Raw genomic sequence first — 16116 nt, 5'->3', positions numbered from 1 at the left:
AAGTAAAGGTAAAGAAAGTATATATATATATATATATATATATATATATATATATATATATATATATATATATATATATATATATATATATATATATATATATATATATATATATACTTCTGACATATTGTGAAAATTTAATTTTTAAATCTTTTAAGTGATTATTTATATTAAAAATAATAGATAAATGATATTTCTATAGTATTATCTTCATAGTGCAACAAAATGTAGAAAATAATTATTTTTCAATAATGTGTTAGAATTTAAATAATATGGAGACTCTGTAAACAATACTAAAAGTTAAAGAGCTATTATAAATATTTAGAAAAGCAGATTAGCATCACACATTTTTATAACTATATTTTTAAATTCATATAAATGACAAAAATAAGTTTTATTATTTATACAAATAGCACTAATAATGCTTACATTAATAACACTCCAATTTTATGCACTTAATATGGTAAGATTTTTTAATAACTATACTATTTTTTGTATATTTCGGTGTTTAATCAAATAAATTAATATTTTCTATATTTCAGTACTTTCATCTCAATTTAGAAATATTAAGATAATAAGTTTCTTTTCTCAAATTCTTTACCAAGTAGTACCCATAGTAGAAAATCAAAATTTCATTTAATTTATAGATTAACCAACATTCAAGCTTGAAGAATCATTAAGGAATGTCTTATGAAATTGAAAATTTCATCTGACATCAAAAAACTAAATCCAGGACAATTTCAGCCCTTTCAGAAGTTTTTAGGCTATACCTCATTCTCTATCTTATAAATCAACATTCCAATCATGATATAATTTCAAATCAGACAATTTGATATTTATATCATAGGAGACATATACTTATAAGTATTGCAATAATTTAATGTTTATTGGATATTTTCTGGGTGAACACATTGATATTTATTAGGTTTGGAAATGGAAAAAAATTAACTTGACAGTTACTACATTTTTCATTTCCAGGTTTCAAATAATATGTCGTCATCAGAAATACACTAGTGTTGCCAAAGATGTCAAATTTTATTCCAGAATTTACTGCCGAAAACATACCCCAACTGATATGAATTAAAAAGATATCAAATCATAACACAGTAAAAGAGAATGTACAAAAAGAAGATTTATGGCAGGCGCAGTTACTTTTACTTAGTGATTATGATTATACATAAATCACATTTTTATCTAATGTTGCAATTTTTAGAAATAAATTTTAATTAAATATCCCTAGAAATACAGGTAAGAAAAACGCGCATTAATATGTGATCAAAATATATAATAGTCGCAAATATAGACATTAATATTTGATAGAAAAAAATAATAATTATTTTAAAGAAATGAAAAAATATCTTACATAAAGAGATAATAATATACATAAAAGAGAGATAAAATAAATATTAATAATTTACAATTGCTTACAAAATAGTAGAATTTTTCATAAACAGTATAAATAAAATTAATATTAAAAATGTATGAAAAAATTATTTTAAATATTTGGAAACTACATGACTGCACGACGAAATCAAAAGTTTAAAATAGTTATGCGTTGACTAAAAAAAAAATACTCTACAAATATAAGTGATCAGTCAAATTTTAATTGTATCTATCGAATAAAAAAAAACCATTTCACTGGAAAAAATAAATATTGCTACCATTCGAAGAAGTTAATCATCCAAGCTCTCTAAAATAACTCATAACAATGTTCTATCACAAAAATATTTTTTGGTGGGAGAAATTCTGAACAAACGTCGAAAAGCGTTTCCCCTCGCCAGCTGAATGAGAATTGCGGCTCACAAAAGAATTTCGGATTCTAGAAGCGAGCCCGTCTAATGCGTATGCTTTGTTCGAGGGATGATTGGTGTTTTGCTGGACGCAGTGCCATTTGCAGACATCTCTTTGGTGACCTCTGCAGGGAAGATTTCGTTAGGAATAGCAGATGAGGATTTGTATTTTTCTACCGTCCTTCCCTATCTCCCTTTCTAACTCTTGTTCAATGTATTACATTTACAAAAATAAAACAAATAATATGTTAGTCTTGCACATTTTGTTTATTTCAAATTTTTTAGAAAATAAAGCTTAGTGTCAGCTTCATCTAGTAAGTGTATGACTAATGCATTATTTATCAAATAATTATTATTTTTCCATGTGAGAAAATAATGCAATTGTCTAGATCAACAAAACGCAAGAAATAGAAAATAATGCAAATTCTTAGTGAATAAAATCCATATTTTCTCCTCACTGTTCTGCAGTACTTCTGGTCGTCTCCATATATATATATAAATCTCGATCCGGTAATAAAGCCAATCCTCCGGTATGAGGCTTCTGTACGAAAATCATCTAATGGCAGATGTGTGTCCTAGTTCCTGGAAGATTGTTTTCGGTTTATCAACCTGTCGGTAACTGTTTATAAAAACTATTACAGCGTTATTTGAATTTTAAACTCACTTTTAATATTTTAGTAAACTGAAATTATGTGACAGCGAATGTTATTGACGTTCTAGGAAAATTTAAATAAATATATTCGTATTCTAAGAAATTAATGATATTTATGGGTAAAAAAGATATGAAAAACATGAGTGAGAAAACGAGTCTTCCCTTATTACCTTTCAAGTGTTTTTTTAGGTAAATTCATATAAGAAGACTACCATTTTCAGTGGTTCTTATGACAAGATTTCCAGAAAATTTCATCAGTTCTTTACCAATCATGGTCCCTAGGACCCCAAACCCCCCCTTCATTTAAAAAGTTTATATATATCGTGAGAACAGAATAACTAGAGTAATTTTGCGTGGATTTTAACTGCCTTGAAATATGTTGCTAGAAATGTAGGAATCTCGAATGAGTTTGTAAATGCCCATGTAGCTCAAAGCCCATCAAAATGAACATCTAGCCCCCTTTAAGCCCATCTAGCTCAAAAGGGGTGGAAATAGTGGGGGTTTAAATTTTTATTTCTTTATAATTTTCTTAAAATTGAAGATAGAAAAATAAATCCAATTAGCCAAATAAGCGCGTCCTTAAAGTGAAAAACTTTTGTATTTAAAATTTTTCGATAACTGCAATATATGTTTAGAACATCAATAATTTATGTTCACAGATAGTAACTTAAATGTAAAGGAATATATCTTTACATTCTAGTTTTCTGAGAGGATTTTTTTTTTCATTTTGAGCAAGATATTAAATATTTATTCAGTTTTTAAAACAATCATGAAGAAAATTAGATAATTAATAACAGAAATTTCATTTAATTTATCATTGCCAAGCTGTTGATACCAGTGAAAACTTATCAGAAATTTAATATATGGCAGCAGCAAACATGCTTATAAAAATTCTACAAATAGATGATTAAATTTATTTCACTTAAAATTTTTTGTACTATTAAAGTTAAATTATTGATGATTGTAAACATTTTAAATTTGATAAATATTTTTAGGAATCCATTTTTCCTGAATGTGGAGGATAAAATATGTTAAACAAAATCTTGATAATTATACGGTTATAATGCGAGCACAGATATATTCCTCATTAGAAATAGTTATGTCTCAACACACACACATACAAATTGCTAATACTATTACAGAATTTATTACTAGACCAAAAACCTTAAGTAATTTAATTTATTGAGCCTTAGAGTATCAAAAAGAATCAAGTATCAAAAAGAATAACATTATCAAAAAGGAAAACAGAATAAAGTATATGAATATAAGAATAAAGTGATATGAATATTTCATTGATGAATTAATAAGAATAAAGTGATATGAATATTTAATTGATGAATTAATAAGAATAAAGTGATATGAATATTTAATTGATGAAGGAATAAGAATAAAGTGATATTAATATTTAATTGATGAAGGAATAAGAATAAAGTGATATTAATATTTAATTGATGAAGGAATAAGAATAAAGTGATATTAATATTTAATTGATGAATGAATAAGAATAAAGTGATATTAATATTTAATTGATGAATGAATAAGAATAAAGTGATATTAATATTTAATTGATGAATTAATAAGAATAAAGTGATTTTAATATTTAAGAATAAACTATCAAAAAGAATAAAATTCTCATTCGCCTCAATTATTTCACAACGTTTTTTTTTTCGTGGAATATTTATTCTGTTTAACATCTGCCATCCTAAACCTTCAATGATTCATATCACTATCTCGAGTAGTGCAAACAACTATAGCAATGACTAAATTCCTTTCTAACAGAAATGATTTCTTCTTAAAATACTTCAAAACGTGGTGCAAATTTTTCTTTCAGTGTCACCAGTTCATTGAACTAGTTACATTTAGAGACAAACTATGCCATATATTCAAAAACAAGTAATTTTTTGAACATAGTTGTAAAATGAGAAATATTTTATAATACCTTTTTCAAAGGTTAATTTGAGCAAACGATTTTAAATCAAGGAAAGAATGTTACTCGTCCACTATTTAGTATTGTATCCTAATCGCTCCTTTGAATTATTTTGCTGAATTTTTTACTGCAAGATTTAATTAACATCATGCATCAAAATGTATTCATTTCAGAAATTTGAGAATATGATACGGCCATTTCTTCCTTCACCCCGCCGTTTTGATGATAAATATGCCGATATGTTATATTAATTTGACGTATTTTATTGAAAATTGAATAATATTTATATATATTTTGGTGATAAATATGCGATGTTGTACTAATTTTTCGCTTTTTGTTGTGAATTGAGAAATATTTATGCACATTTGGGCAACAAATTAGTGAAAATGTTATACTAAGTTGATGCATTTTACTGAGAATTGAAAAATGTTTATTTTCCTTTACTGTTGTAAAAAAATATATTTCCTTGTGCTGAAATGAAATTTGCGGCAAAACTGAATCTGACGCCAATACAAAATAGAATATATTCTCCATGAAAAAAAAAGTATCCACTTCTGAATTAAAAGATGTTAAATGGCAATTTTGACATTTTTATTCATGGAATGCTTTGATACATTATTAATTTATCAACGTCCCTTTACTTTATCTATGTGTCCTTTTCTAAATTTTTAAGAAATGCATATTTAAAAATTATATTATGAATTTGAGTTAACATTTGAACTAAAGTTTTGAGTTCGAAATAGATGAGGCATGAAGTATCAAAAGTGTAAGTAGTTTTTCAAATAATATTAAATATCTTATCAAAGTATCGGCGATTATATCGTGCTGATATTTGTACGGAGAAATATAATCATGGCTTCGGTTGAACAGTTTTAAGTGTGTAGCTATTGGTTGATAAGACAAATACTAAAATTCTTCACATAACAATTTTGTTTATTTATACTGTTTCTTATGAATAAATATTTATTTATATTTATTAGGAATAAATAATTATTTATATTTATTTATTGGATACTCTGTAGGTAATGAAGAGATATTGTACATTAAGTTGGAACGAAAAAATCAGTTTTTGATTTTTAGTTTGTAATAGAGCGGAAAAGTTGCCTTTTGGTGCAGAAAAAATAAATTATAATTATGAAAAATATTGGAATACATCCTGAGGTGCCGCAAGGACGTTCAAGTTTCATAAAAACAAATTGTTTTTTAAGGATTTTAGCATGCCTCGATTATGAAATAAAAAGCTTTAAATAGGCATTGTCATATAAATATAATAATAAATAAATATAAAAAACAGGCTTTGTCATATGAATATGAATATAAAAACAGATTTAATATTGCACTGAGTCGTCGCCGGAGCGGTTGTTATTGATGTAAGATGGAGATCTGTCTGCGTTCAGTGACACAAGCAGAGATGGTTTCAAATCAGTAGCTTTGCCGAGTACAGTTGAGTTGACGTCTCCGCTCTGTCTATTGTGTAAATGATCAACGTAACACATTTGTTAGTTTGTGCGTTTGTGTGCTTTCTTGTGAGTAAAAATACTTCAGTCTAAATTAGTGAAGACATGACAAATAACGGAGTGTTTTATTTTCGGGAAATTTAGGGATTTGCTTGAGATTGAAATCACTACTTACGAATCTGTTATGAAGTGTTACTGTTATATTAGACTTAACCTCAAAATTGGTTCAGAAAAGTGTCCTTCTGTAAGCGAAATATGTGATACTCTAGTCTTCTACTCCCGTTGATTTTAGCAAAAGAATTTCACAAATGATAAAATATTATCATGCTCAATTCAGGAATTTATTAAAGCCTAAAAGCAGAAATTGTTCAGACAAGTGTGATTCCAACCTTACAGAATTTACAGAAGAAATTAAACGTTTATATGATAATGCTAACTTGTATAAAAGAAGAAAAAATGATCCAGTTATGGAATAATTGGTTCTAAACGATCAATTCTCTGACAGAAAAATGGTTATAGCTAATATTGATATTGCTACCACAAGAGCTTTATGGAAGAAACAAGCAAGAAATATAAAGAACTAAAGATAATAGTTAAGTTTAAGGTGTACGTACACACTAGAAGATTTTTTTAAAAATTTCAACTTTAAAAATCCAGTTTTTTCACAGTAGGTCATTGATATATGTTAAAACTCATTTCAGTGAGAAAAAACCATATTGCACTAATTATTAATTAATTAAATAATATTTAAGGAGCTAATTAGCCTATTTTTTCAAACATGATATCTTAAATTCTAATTTGTACAGACACACAATTCTATTTGGAAATGATGCCTAATATTAGTCTTCATGTTGTCTGCCTCAACAAAGTTATAAAATTATATAGTTTTGTTTAACAATTTTTTCATTAACGATGAATAGAAAAAGCGAGATTTTTTCTGTAATTTTAATTTTTAAATAGCTATAAAAAATTTATTTCTATAAATATAACTTTGATTGAGGCGCAAAACATCCGCTATTTCATAAAGATTATTTTGATATATAAATAATTGTATTTGCTTAATTTCTTGTTCAGTTATGATTGTTTGAATGAAGCAACATAGAGGGAAAATATCATTCTTCATAAAATGAGTTTTAAAAAAACCGTAACTAGAGTTTTTAATGAAAGCACCTCAAGATAAATAATCATAACTCGAAAAATATTTCGAATATTGACAACATCTTGGCATCGTTTGAAAGCTAAAGGATCAGAGAACATTACTAAGCAATAAAAAAAAATATTCGGTATTTTGAACGATTTTCGAAGTTTCAAGTGTGTACATACACTTTAATTAAGAACGGACAAAAAATACTATTGTATCACAAACGATTACTGGTGACAATGACAACATTGAAGAACAACACTGTGTTTTACAAAAAGGGGCAAACCAACCCTATCCATCAAATAAACAATAAGAGATAAAACTTCCAAGTGATTATGGGGTTTAATATTAAGTTAAAACTTTCGTGTACTTATGGTTCCAAACATTCTTTTAACTTTATCTCATATCACGCTATCTTACTGACGAACTCAAGAAATTTATAGACCAGATAATTCAAAGAAATGGGTACTTTGCTGCTTCGGAAAATATCCTTTTGTTCACGCTGATGAACGTGAAATTCAAAGAGAACTTGGTTTACGACGCGTTTTAAAAGCAAGAATAGAAGATCAAGACACAGTCAGGAAGTTTAAAGTTTGAAAGATAAACTTCGATGCAAAGGATTACATCGACATGATCACATGGCTTGAAAATGACATAACTGCAACCCCCCCTTTTTTTAAATATTTTTCTAGTGACTCTCTGAAGATTTTTTTACGGAAGGCATCTGAAGCTAAACAAAACAGTATAGGGGACTCAGTTATCGACTTTCCCCAGTTTCTTTGTGACAAGCAAGCAGTGGAAGGAGTTGTGAAAGTTGTGGCCGAATCGGATCAAAATGTCTGTGATTCAATCACAGGAGAAGGATACAAAAGAGCAAAAATTGACTCACGTGCGAATATGCCAATATTTAATTAAAAAGAAACAGTTTAATGTCGCAATGAAGTAGAAACAAACATTTTGCTGCTGTAAAATTTGTAATCATTAAGGATACAGAAGTAAGAAATGCAAAAATGGACATAAAAAATATTTTTTATTATTATACTTTGTAATTAATGATTTTTTTTCAATTGTAATGCTTATATATGTATTTAAAATCTTCTTTTGTAACATTATATGAACGAACAGCATATATCAAAAATATTTTATCAAAGTTTATAATATTACAATTTTTTTTCGCCAAATTTTAAGGTCTTTGCGGCCGCAAGGACGACAAGGACTGTTTGCGTCATATTGTCATATTCTAACCAATTTTAAATATTCTTTTTGAACTTAATAGCTAACTTTTCATCGCTATTACCAAGCTGAAATCTAAAAAAAAAAATTTTAAATCCTTTTAAAAATTTCATTTTTTTTTTTTTTTTTTTTTTTTTTTTTTTTTTACAAATTTTAAGCTTTGCGGGACCTTAAGATTATATAATATTGTAATCAAATTTTTAAAAATTGTTTTTAAACTTAAAAGACATTTTTTTCGCCATTTTACCAAACTAAAATTCAAGAAAAAAATTTTAAAGGCCCCTTTTAAAAATTTCCATTTTTTCCATTTTTTTACAAATTTTAAGCTCTTTGCATCCCCTCAAGATAATGTAATATGGCAACCAAATTTTTTTTAAAAATTGTTTTTGAACCTAAGAGGCAATTTTTCTACACTATTACCAAAATAAATAAAAAAATTAAGGCCATTCTCGTTTCATCCTAGTGCACATGTTTTGAACATTTACAGAAGTTAAACACAGAATGTAATCAATTTATATTAGATGAAAATTTGAGACTCAGGAAAAGTTGCAGAATTTTTTGTGTACAGCTTAAATATTCAGCATAGATGCTAGCAAATTCGTACTGAGAATGGTAAAGAAGTTATAACAAATATTCCAAAACTAATTCATTTCGAATAAAAAACTAGTTAAAATGTCTACATTTTCTGTTGATTTTGACAATGCATGTATGATATACAGACTTGAGCTATCGGTACATATCCTGGAATTATTTAAATTATAAGAAGTTTGTTCCATTGCAAAATAAAAACATCATCCTTATTCAAAATTGTATTGTTAATTTTTTTTTTTAATTCTAGCTTACAATAAAGATTTATAAAATATTTTTTTTATAAATGAATTTTTTTATTTATCAGTTCCGCAGATGGTAATGCCGGCATCCTGGCATAGGGGTAACGCATCTTCCCCGTAATCTGGATTCGAGTCCCGGTTCGGGCATGGTTGTTTTTATTCTGTGTTCTATCTGTGAGGTGTGTGAATGTACCTCCCAGTAAAAAGGGGTTGTGTAAGCGAATGTGACACATGAAGTAGCTAAGTCGTACTCCTGTCTCTAGTTGGCGCTATTGAAAAAGCAAGAGACACTCCCTCGGCTTAAATCGTTGACAGATAACTATCAGCAGGGAGTGTAAAGAGCCATAAGTCACAACAACAGATGGCAATTTATCATAAACAAAAAATATTATTTTTTGCATCCTGTATAATGTATTAACATATTTAACAAGAACTATGAAATAATGTTCAGGAACTACAAAAAAAGTACCCTAAATGTATAATAAAAGTCTGAAAATGAACCAAACATTAATTATATAAAACTAATATTAGTAATATAAGAAATCTCTAAGTAAAAAAACCCTTTTTTGCAAATAAATAAATAAACACTCTCTAAGTAAGTAGAACTCGGATCAACAGATAGAAGTGAAAAGTTAATTCATAACAGAAAGAAATGCTCACAGAAAGCTTTTCGGCACGAAGAATTCCGAACAAATGTCAAAAAGCATTTCCTCTCGCCAACTGAAAGTGAATTGCGTCCACAAAAGAATTTCAGATTCCAGAAATGAGCTAGACTAATGCGTATGCTTTGTTTGAGGTTATTGCTGTTTTGCTGAACGCAGTGGTATTTTTGGAGACACCTTTTCAGTGACCCATATTGGGAAGAGTTTTGTCAGGAATGTCAGATGAGAGTCGCTTCTTTGACATTTCTATTTATTCCTTTAATCGAATGTATTCTATTCGTTATGATAAAGCCAATATGATTTCAGATATTATTTTGAAGAAATCTGGAGGTGGGAAAAGGAATCCTAGTGAAATACCTTTGGTGTGGTGTTCGCCTCAGTATCTTGGGATTATTTATTTTCGACGATTGTACTTCGCTAAGGGATGATGCGCAGAAAGATGAGTGATTATTATACCTCATAGTTCCAAGAATAATATGAGTTCATCCTATTGCTAAATGTAATCATCTTCTTTCATTTTTATTTCTGACGAACACACGAAAGAAACGAACGAAACGAAAGAAACGCCTCTTGAAGCATGCGAAAAAATACGAAGCGTTTTCGATTCCTAGACTATGCAGTATTTAGATTATTTTAATACCCAATCCCTTCCATACGGAAATAAAACATAATGGTATTTTTAAACAGTGTATAATGAAATGAATTGTTTTGAATATATTGTTTTGAAATATAAAATATTTTGCTGAAATGTTTGCTAAACAGGAATCTGATTGGAGTCAGAAGACTTATTGATCGTTCAGTTATTGCTTCATTCAAATAACGCAGAATGTTGGAACTTTTGGTTTCTTTCACATTACAAAACTCAATTGTTGACAGGATTTCATTAAATAAATCATGTAGTAAATACATTTTAACAACCCCATTAGTATACAATCACAATATGCTTCTGGAACAAATACAATCAAAATAATGAAGCTTGCAAATATCGACTCGCATTTCATTGTATATAATACTCTATCCTATATGTTTCCACAACTGTATATTTTTATTACAGCCAATTTGCATCGACATGTTCAGCCTACCTTTATAAATTATTAAATTCCCTTTTAATCGTCATATATAAAAATATGGAAATATATAAAAGGTTTGGCATCTTGTGACACATTATTCTCAATTATGAAGACAAACGTTTCAACTATGCTTCTGGAACAACTACAATCAAAATAATGAAGCTTGCAAATATCGACTCGCATTTCATTGTATATAATACTCTATCCTATATGTTTCCACAACTGTATATTTTTATTACAGCCAATTTGCATCGACATGTTCAGCCTACCTTTATAAATTATTAAATTCCCTTTTAATCGTCATATATAAAAATATGGAAATATATAAAAGGTTTGGCATCTTGTGACACATTATTCTCAATTATGAAGACAAACGTTTCAACTATGCTTCTGGAACAACTACAATCAAAATAATGAAGCTTGCAAATATCGACTCGCATTTCATTGTATATAATACTCTATCCTATATGTTTCCACAACTGTATATTTTTATTACAGCCAATTTGCATCGACATGTTCAGCCTACCTTTATAAATTATTAAATTCCCTTTTAATCGTCATATTAAAAATATGGAAATATATAAAAGGTTTGGCATCTTGTGACACATTATTCTCAATTATGAAGACAAAAGTTTCAACTATGCTTCTGGAACAACTACAATCAAAATAATGAAGCTTGCAAATATCGACTCGCATTTCATTGTATATAATACTCTATCCTATATGTTTCCACAACTGTATATTTTTATTACAGCCAATTTGCATCGACATGTTCAGCCTACCTTTATAAATTATTAAATTCCCTTTTAATCGTCATATATAAAAATATGGAAATATATAAAAGGTTTGGCATCTTGTGACACATTATTCTCAATTATGAAGACAAAAGTTTCAACTATGCTTCTGGAACAACTACAATCAAAATAATGAAGCTTGCAAATATCGACTCGCATTTCATTGTATATAATACTCTATCCTATATGTTTCCACAACTGTATATTTTTATTACAGCCAATTTGCATCGACATGTTCAGCCTTCCTTTATAAATTATTAAATTCCCTTTTAATCGTCATATATAAAAATATGGAAATATATAAAATTTTTGGCATCTTGTGACACATTATTCTCAATTATGAAGACAAAAGTTTCAACTATCTCAATGGATTATTAATATAAAATTACTTTTTTATAAATAATCCAAATAATCTGCTGAATTAATTCATTAAAATTCGTTGAAAATAATTTATCTATATTCCTATAAAAATTTATTCGCGTATTTAAAAAAAAAAATATTTTTATATGCATTTCTTTACTGAATTTTTGATTAATAAAATTTTTCCTCACAAAAATGTGTTTCGCCCATTAATAACTGCATCACACCAACTGAATGATTAATCATTCATTTCTGATAAAATCAAAAGAATCTCTATTGCGATGTGATTCATTGTGGTTCATAAGTAATTAAATGCATTTCGATGTCATGAATTTTCAATTATGTTCTAAAATGAATGACACGTCAAACGTAATTAGACACGTCAAAATAAAACAGTAGAATCTTGACGAGTGGTAGAAGTATTCCCAATAATTTAGGATGTTTATAATATGAATTATAATTGTTTATATATATCTAGCAATTCCATTTCATTTAATATTAATATCTTAATATCATTTAGTATTAATTTCTTAATAATTTTGTTTTTATCTTCTCATAATTTACGATTTTGTTTTGATATTCATATTTTTTTGAACTACACATTTAATATTTAGTACAATAATGAAAGGAAGTTTTCAAGCGCTTTTTATACTTTTTATTTTTTACTAGTCAGTTGTTTAGTGGATTTCATTACATAAATTTGTAAACATCATCGAATCTTAAAATATTTTTTTCCAAAAATTCACCAGCGAACAAAACATATAGAATTAAAAATTAGCAAAAGATTAAATAAGAATGTTCTGAAAATATTAAAATATTGTTTCGGCTTCAAGAGCACACGACTATCAAATGTATCACGCACATTAAAAAGCGATGAAAAAATATTTACAACATGAGATCTTAACTTTAAACAGAACTTTAATAAAAATGGTCTTAAATGTTTGGAACCACATTATGATAGCATAACCACATACTATCGAGAAGATTAAGGCACAAAGTCATTTCCAAACTAAAAGGCGAGAAAGATAAACGGCCTTATCCATTCTTTTCCCACAGATGATGGAGAAAAAAATTCCTCATTGTCTCAAAGGAGGATTTGCATCGATCAGGGACCTATAATGATGTTCTGATCGGCCTGCCGAGGGAATAGATCATTCGTCTCACTGCAAGATAGATGATTGACCACAAACAGACCAACAGGTCCCCCGGGTGGTCCGAATTCTTAACGAAGATAAATCATTTTTCTCTCAGCTTAATGAAAATCGTGGGTGGATGCACCTATTGCGTGATAAAATGGTTTTGGTCTTATTACTATCAATGTCAATAAAATATCTAATTGAAAATAATCATATAAGGATTGATCTGAGAAAATAGGTTCTTATTTTCAGTCATTATTGATAAAGATTGAAAAGCTAAAGCTATTTTGTAAGGCATCTTTATATAAGAAATTTTTTTTTATCTGTTCGTTATTTCAATAATGCTTAGAGGAATTTCAAGTGAATGATTCCCAATAATCATAGTTTCTTTTTGAAATTTCTGAATTTACTGTTATCTATTAACTTAAAAACATTTTTGGATAAAATAGATTGTTCTAAGACAATGATATTTTTTGTTGTATTTATTGTATAAGTCTGTATAGTGTGAGAATTCCAGTATCTCAAATTTCGGGTGAATTTTTTCGTGCCAGAAAACAGAATGGAATCAACTCTTTCATATAAGCAGCTGTTTGCTATTAATTTTCTTCCTTTTTTGCTATGAGCCCGAATCTTCCAAACAGGGTTTTGTCGAACAGAGTGATTTAAATTGAGTCTGGGTAAAAATAGTTAATACATAGAGAAACTAAAATAGACATGAAGGAATAAAATAACTTTGTAAAATTCCAGAAAGAATCACTTTTTTAATGCTTAAAAGGAATTAAAAAAGAAAAGGTTTGCAAAAATTATATGGTTGCATATTAAATGCAAAAATTATATGATTTTACAATTCATATGATGTTAGTTTTAGTACTTGCCGTTATTGGCAATGAAATTAGATTTTTAAAATCTTTTGTCCGTGTTTCTAAACACTCAACAAATTTCAAATACAAAACTCATACATCGAAAATGTGTTTAAATTTATGCAATGATAAGAAAAATGAAATTATTTAAACGATATTTTATCACTGTGATGAAATAGTTAACTTTTAGTAGAATTTGAAATAAATGGAGTCACGGCTAACATATTATTTTCTTAATCTATCTCTTTCATTACTGCTTAAATATTGCTTACATATTCTTGATATTTCTATGAATCGTAATACTAACTAAATAACATTTCTTAATAAATATTAGAAAATATAGGATCATAATAAATTTTGAGATGTAAATAATATAAATTGATATAAAATATGCTTATAGTAAGTCTATACTCTACTTTTGCTATGAAAACTGGAAAAAGAAAGAGTTAGATATTTCGAATTATTAAATGCTCTTTTGTATGCATTTTTGTTTGGAGATGATTGTAGATAGCCGCACATTGACTTCTAATATATTGCGACTTTAAACTTCTGAAATAATCTGTGTTTATACGGAAATAGTCTAAATAGTGTGCGGACATGAAGTCTAATAATCTCAATAAGTGATAATAAAAATTTATTCAATGAAGGGGGAAAAACGACAAGCACGTAACAGTAAGGTGGCTTAGATGTTTACAAAGAGCATCACTTGAAAAAATCTATTTTATAAACGATACTCAAACATTTTGCGACAAAAGATATTCACATATTTTTCAGTAAGCACTGACACATGCATAGCATATACGTTGCAGCAAATAAGTCACATTCTCAAAATGCTCAGAATTTGCATTTTTTTTTGTATATTTTGTATTTTTGTTTATTCTTTCTACTATCGCGCCGTACGTAATATTCCCAGCCGATAATTTGTGGTACGTATAATAATTGCTGTTAGTTGTGGGATATTCAGTCTGTATTGATAAAGTTTTAATTTCCTTGTTTTATTTTTTCTTACAACCTACTCTACTGCTTTCAAATTTCGTTAAATAGTCTAATAATAGCTATAATTAAGTAATGTATTTTAGTTATAGTTAGTAATAACTTAAAACCTACGCAGTATGTTATTTTCTTATTTTCAATTCATAATTTGTCTTTTTACTGTTTCTCAATTATTTTGGCAATTCTAATTAGTCTTTTATTTTGAATCACCCTGTATAAATAGAATAAAAATGTTGGAACAGTTGGAACACGCGTACATACTCGTTTTTAGAAACATATGTCATATTTTCTGTTAATTTTATAAGCTTATGATTAAGAAACCTTTAGGAAACAGCATTTGTCCAGTAAAACATACATAAACTTCCCTTGATTGCTAATTTGATAGATTCGAAATTCATATTGATTTGAAATTTACATAATAAAACAGATATTAATAAAAACAGCTATAAATTTTAATACAATAAGTTTCCCAGAAAAATATTACTAATTGCACGAGAAAATATATAAGTGAATTATTCTACTATAAGGAATATTTGCTTTGCATAAAATAACAATCTACTAAAATGCAATAATTCGTAATTATTAATACGCTTTTTGTCTACCTAAAGTTGATAAAAATTTCTATTTGATAATTTTCTATTTTTGCAGCGAGTTATTTATTTCTAATACTTCCTGTATGTGATTGGATATTCAATTCTGAAGAATTGCGGAAATTTCATGTTACAAACTTCTATATTTTAATGCTCTTATAACTATTTCTTCAGAAATATTTATTTTATGATGTATGCATAAAATCTATGCACTAAAAATAGTTATTTCTCAAAATACTATAACTATTCATAGGATTTTAAAGTACGCTGAATATTCTAATATATGTCTTTAAAATTTTTATTGATACTTATTCCGCCAAAAAAATAGTTAATATTATTCTTTTGTGAAAGGAGTTTACTTCTTTTAAAATTATTTATTACTGAAAACCATTCACATAAAAAGTTTTATATTTAATGCATTTTTAGTAAGCTTGATTTGCCATTATGTGAAGTATTATAAACATGTATTCAAAGTTTATTTTTAACTTTACATTTATAAAAATAATTAAAGTAACATCAAATGTCATTTAATGGACATTGTGTTTAATGAAAATAAAGTTTAGAAACATCCTCTTCAGCATTTAAATTTGTATTTCTTATCTAAGGATAAAAATCCTATGT

The sequence above is a fragment of the Argiope bruennichi genome, chromosome 3, assembly GCF_947563725.1.
Source record: "Argiope bruennichi chromosome 3, qqArgBrue1.1, whole genome shotgun sequence".
NCBI lineage: Eukaryota > Metazoa > Arthropoda > Arachnida > Araneae > Araneidae > Argiope > Argiope bruennichi.
This window is presented reverse-complemented; position numbering follows the sequence as displayed.